Genomic DNA, 5,819 nt, shown 5'->3' with positions numbered 1-5,819 from the left:
AGCCGCTCCACTCAGCATGTGCTCCGGAGCCCACCCCGTGCTTAATAATTCAGGACATGTCAACAGCGTTTCACCGGCAGCACGGGCGTCAGGAGCCAGGCCAGGGAAGGGGGCAGTCCCCAGCCCAGGACAGAGATCCCGAGACTGGGGCTATCCCCCAAACTCCTGCTGCACCCTAGCCGCTCACTGGGTCCCCAGATCTCCCCACTCCCTGGCCACCCGGGGAAGGGTGCCGTGCCCAGGGTCCTCAGCTCATTCTTTGCCACTTTCCTGGCCCACACCCCATGAAGGGTCAGCCAACTCTATCCCCCCACCTCCTGGCCTCCGAGACTCCTGACTCCAGCACCCAGTCACCACCTGATCCCACTACCCGACTCACAGCAGCTTCCACAAACTCCTTGAGAGAGCCACTTGTTTGAATGAGGGAGGGGAGGGGGGCAGAGGAGGGCAGGCTAGACAGACCAGGGGACAACTGTGACTCCAAGATTCTCAGCTTCCCTGGAGCTTTGCTCCTGATTTCAACACCCACCAGCCCCTGCCCCTTCTGGGAAGCTGGCTACCCTCACCCTCATTTTGCCCCCAACCCCAATCTCAGTCATTTATATGTCTGGGACAGAGAGAACCCTGGCCAGCTTGCATATCTGTGGCCACTTTGCTTCCCCAAATGTTCCCCAAATCGCTTGCCACAATCAGGCTTCAGGGGAGGGGTGTTGGGTAAGCAAGCCAGGGAGCAAAGGGGAGGTATGTTTTGGGGGTGCTCTATATGTAGGGGGACAGGGCATGCAATGAAGGGAGAGGAAGAGCCCCGGGGGGGGCATGGAAGGGAGCAGGAAGATGTGCTGGGTGTCAATGGGAGCAAATGCTCTCCTAAGTAAACGGGTTTGAGGGGTGCCTGGCAGAGTGGGGCAGGAGAGCCCTAACGGGTCTGCTGTGCTCTTGTGGAGGGGAACAGCCATGTGGGCCATCATCATAGGCGGGGGTGGGAGCCTCAGTTGACCGGCCAGTAGGGGATGCATCCGTGCCCCCAGGGTGGGGGTGGCAAGAATCAGTGCTTGTGCTCTGGGTCCCCATGTGAGAGCATGTGCCCTCACAGGGGAGGAAAGGGGGGCTGATTAATCCGGGCGCTAATGAGCAGCAGGGAGAGGAAGCATGGACGGGCGGGGGGAGGTGGCTCCATCGATCCAAGCCGCGGAACCAGCAGCTGAAAAAAAAGTGAGAAGGGAATCGATCTGAGGGAAACGGCAGCTGCTGGGGATTAGAGCCCGAGGTCCACCCGCGGCCCAACGGCCACCCCGCCCCCTGCGTCAGGCCTGGCCCTGCAGCCTCTGCCTGGCCCCAGGGGGAGGGGTCCAGGGATGGCTCCCTTGGCGGCCAGGAGCCACTTTGCCCACCCTGGCTGCAAGGCCAGGTCAGGCCCCATCACCAGCATGGAGCCTGCCCACACACCCAGCCCTGGCCACGCACGGTGCCCTGCCTAGGTTGTCCCTAGCCTTTAGGCAAAGTGGCTTCCCCAGGGACCCCACAGCTGGGCTTCCCCACAAGCCTCCGATGAGTCTGGGTCAGCTGGTTCCCCAAGCTGGGAAGATAAGACCCCTGGGGCAGGGTGCTGCATCTGGCTGGGACATAGTGTCCCAGAAGGGAAAGTGGGATTGGCATTGGACGAAGCCGCTAAGTTAGCACTGAAAGTGGACAAGTGACCACAGACAGCCCCCTCTCTCTGTCCCATGCCCAGGTAGCCCCATCCTATGCTCTCCCCTTTCTGGTAGACTTCCAGACCTTTCCAGAGCTCCCCCGCACTGTTCCTCCCCATCCTTCTCTCTCTTCCCCTTTCTCCTAATATTGATTTTTCTTTACTGTTTTTTTTTTAAAGGTGACTTAATTGCTTTTTAAGGTTACTTCAGTCTGGGGCCCTGCCAAGAAAGCGGGGAACTGCCCCCCAAACTCTCCCCAGCACTCGTTACTACCCGGAAGTGCATACGTGTCTCTGAATTCCCCCACCATCCATTGAGATCCTGGGGTCACACTTCTCCGACAACATACTGGCCTCCACCATGAGACAAATCACACCCTCCTTCCTCCTGAGGGATGGCAGGACGCCTTCAACCTCTATAAGGAAATAAATCGGGTGGTAACTGGGTATAAGGGGCATGTGGGGGGTGCTGTGAGGGGAGCTCCAGGCTGCCAGGAAGTGGAGCAGCAATTAGCTGCATGCACACCCCCACCACTGCCCCACAGCCAGCTGTCTCCAATTGTCCCCAAGCCCCCAGCTCCAGTCTCCCAGATCGCCAGGAATCTGGTGATGTTCTGGGGGAGTGCCCCCATCCTTCCAGCTCATCTCTTGACCTTTCCCTTTACTTCTTACCAGGCCCTCTGGCCCCCTCCCTGTCTCTCTATACCCCCTTCGCCTCTGGCCCCGTCCCCTCTCTCCTCCCTCTCCCCGCTTCCCTGCCTGCCTCCCTCTCTGCCCGGCTGCAGTTGGGTGATAATCTCCCTCATTTAGCCTCCCGGCTGCTTCCCCGGCTCATTGCCCAGCTGGTCCCTGGGGCCCGGCCCAGCTTCTTCCCCACCCCCACCCCAGCCCTGCGCCCAAGCTCCCCCACCCCTCCCTGCTTCCCCCACCCACTCCCGGGGGACCAGCTGCCCCTTGCAGTGAGGCATCAGGGACAAGTGTGGCTGGCCAGGCCCTTAGCTGGGTGTGAGCAAAGGGGGCGGGGCTGTTAGGGACCCTGGACTGCGAGTGCGGGGGAGCTGGGTGTTGCGGGGTCAGAATGTGAAGCCTCATCCCAGGTTCCTCTGCTCTCCGGTTGTCCCCATTCCTCAGATTTATTCCCAGTCCAGTTCACCCACCTCTGCCCCCCAGGGGATGAGCTTCCTGACAGTGAGAATGAGTGGTAGTTGGACTGGGATGAGGTTTGGTAACGGGGCCAGGTGGGGGGCGCGTGCAGAGCGGGAGAGAGACAGGGAGAGCACTGGGTTTCTGGCTCAAGGTTCCTGGGAGGAAGCATGGAGATTTTGTTTGGGCAAAATGCCCCAAAGGCAGACCCAGAAACCTCCCAGGATCCAACTTGGGGGGTTCCAAGGGCGCTTTCTCAAAGCACAGGAACCCCCAAACTGATACCCAGATTCCTTGCCTGGCTGGCCCCATTCATAAATGCTATGACCCCCCGAATTCCTAGACAGCATTCTCCTAAAGGTGCCCAGCCTCCCCCTGTGCGCAGAGGACACCCTCCCCAGCCCAGACACCTGGCCCTGGTGCGGACCAAGTGGTGAGCCAGTGTGGGACAGATGTGGGCGGGAAGGGACCAGGAATGGGGGGCTGGGGCCGGGGCTGGGCCAGGCCTGGCTGGTGAGCACACAGCAGTGACAAACGGGCTGTGCGGGGGCCGAGGGGCGGGGGGCGGACGGTGGCTGATTTATCTGGGTTATTTATGCCGTGGACGAGGCAGGAGAAGCGGTTAATGAGAGTCCCAGCGAAGGGGGGTGGGGAGGCCCGAACGTGATCTGAGGCGACTGAAGAGGGTTAGCGTCCCGCCACCAGGCCCTGCCCCCACTGTCCGCCAGTACTCCCTGCACCCCCACCCCATCTTCCTAGGGCCAGCCCAGCCCAGCACCTTCTCCCGAGTCTCATACCAACACTTCCCATCTCCTTTCAGGTACTCCCAAGCCGAGGCAACGGGTCCCTGGGACTATAAGGACACCAGGTCCAAGACCAGATGGGGGCATCAGGAGGAAGTGGGGAAGACACCAGGAAAGGGAGGGCAGGAAGATGAAAAATCCTGGCTGGCCAGAAACTAACAAAGTCCGTGGGGCCTGCAGGGGAGGGCTGGTATGGACACAGCCATCGTGGGAGTGGGTGTGCAGCTGACAGCCTCAGAGCTGAGGCTGTGGAGGGCAAAGGGCATGGGGTAGAGAGGTGGTGTCAGCCAGTAGCCACAGCGGGGGCCTGAGTGGCAGAGACAGGCTGGCCGGGAGGGGGTGCTGGTCAGAGAGCGGAGAGAGCCAAGGAAGGAGGGGAGAAGATCCAGGAAGGAGGGAGAGAGGGCTTTGCAGCAGTGAAAGCTGCTGGGAGCAGATAAGGCGGCACAGCAGCAGGAGGGATTAGAGCTCAGAGGGGAATGTGGGGAGCGGCGTGGGATGGGGGGGCAGGGAGGAGAAGGTTGAGGGCAAGACACTAGGGCCAAGGAGATAAGTGGGAAAAGTGAGGGCTGTGAAGGTGGCAGGGTTTCATCAGGGGCCAAGAGGCAGTCATCGACGGGGAGAGGAGAGAAGGAATTCCTGATCCTTCTCTCCTGTTTTGGGAGAGGGGGACCTTTCTGCCACTGACGGAGCCCCTCCTCCACTACACCCCATGCATGTCGGGGGCAGCAGAGAGACGCACTACCAAGGGTTGAGAATGGGGGGGATTTTGGGGTGAGGGCAGTGGCAGGGGCCAACCCTAGCAGCTGAGCTGAAGGCTAGACTGAGAACACACAGCACCCCCTTGAGGTGGCCAGTGGAGCACAAGGGTGCTGCAGCGATCAGTGCTGGCACCGAAACCTTGTAGTGCCCAGGCTGTGGCAAAGATCAGTTTCAGAGGGGGCTTCTTCATGGGGAGGGGTGTGGGCTTGGAAGGAGGGCAGATGGCTTCCTAGGGATCATGCCTCAAACTCTTAACACCCCTCACCACCCCCCGCCCTCCTGCTCTCTGAGCCTCCCAGGATGTACTTGGGGTGGGTGAGGCCCCCCACTCCCTCCAGACCAGAGCCCAGGGCAGTTCAGAGGTGGCCATGGCGGCAGAGGGGAGCCTTGGGGAAGGAAGGGGAGCAGGAAGGGCTGGGGGAGGGGAGCGGGGGTGGCGGGTGGGGCCGGGTAATTGCATGTTTGCCAGTTCTCCTGTCTCTGCACACAAGGGAGCGTGTGTCGGTGGGTGTAGCTTCGCCTCAAGGAGTATGTGTCTGTTGGCAGAGGTGTCAGTGTGTCTGTCTCAGGGGTTTGGGTTCTCCTTGGCCCCCGCCCACCCCTTTCCCCCCTTTGTGTTTTGGGGAGTGCAGCTCTGGGAACACCCAGCTGTGCTCCGTGCGGATGCAGCAGATGTGGCGGGGCCCCAGCTGTGCCTGCTTCCCGGAGAGGGGGAGGGGGCTGCAATCTGCTCCCCCGATAATGGCTGCTAAGTGCCAGGGGGAGGGGATTGAGATGGAGGTGGGACTGGGTCCCCCAGCAGCTTGGCTGAGGGGACGGGAGGGAGATGAGGGCTCTGCCCCCACCCCACCCTGTCCTGGCCAGCCTCCCCCAAGTCTGTGTTCTTGGCTCAGCCTTTCCCCCTTGGCTTGCTCCTGAAGCCCATCCAAATTTCTCTCCACACTCTGTCCCTGTCCCCGGCTCTCCTCTCCTGTCGCCCCATCCAGCTTGGTGCCAGGGACCCACCCCCCTCCCCGGCCCCCAGTTTGCTCCCCCTCGCTGATTTTACAGAATAATCTTTTTATGGAAACTGAAAAAAGCACTAATGGCAGGAGCGCACCCCTCCCCCGCATCCCTCCCCCGCTCATCCCCCACTTCCCACCCCAGTTCCCTCTTGCTTCTCCCTTCCCAGACCCTCCCCGGGCCAGTGCCCTCCTACTGCTACACAGCCAGTGACGGCTGGGCACAGGGTCCCAGCAGCGGTGGACAAGGAGGCTCCCTGCACCCCGTCCAGGGGCAGGTGCTCCATCTTGGGTCTCTCAGAGATGGATGGGACTGTAGGCCCCTCCCAGCACAGAAGTGGGATGGGGAGGAGTGGGGGCGCATGTCCTTCTTAGACGCCCCCCAACCACAGTGACTGCTTCAACCTGGGGGGCATGTTA

Source organism: Macaca nemestrina, chromosome 11 (assembly GCF_043159975.1).
Source record: "Macaca nemestrina isolate mMacNem1 chromosome 11, mMacNem.hap1, whole genome shotgun sequence".
NCBI lineage: Eukaryota > Metazoa > Chordata > Mammalia > Primates > Cercopithecidae > Macaca > Macaca nemestrina.
The sequence above is the reverse complement of the archived record's forward strand: the minus strand, read 5'-3'. Positions refer to the sequence as shown.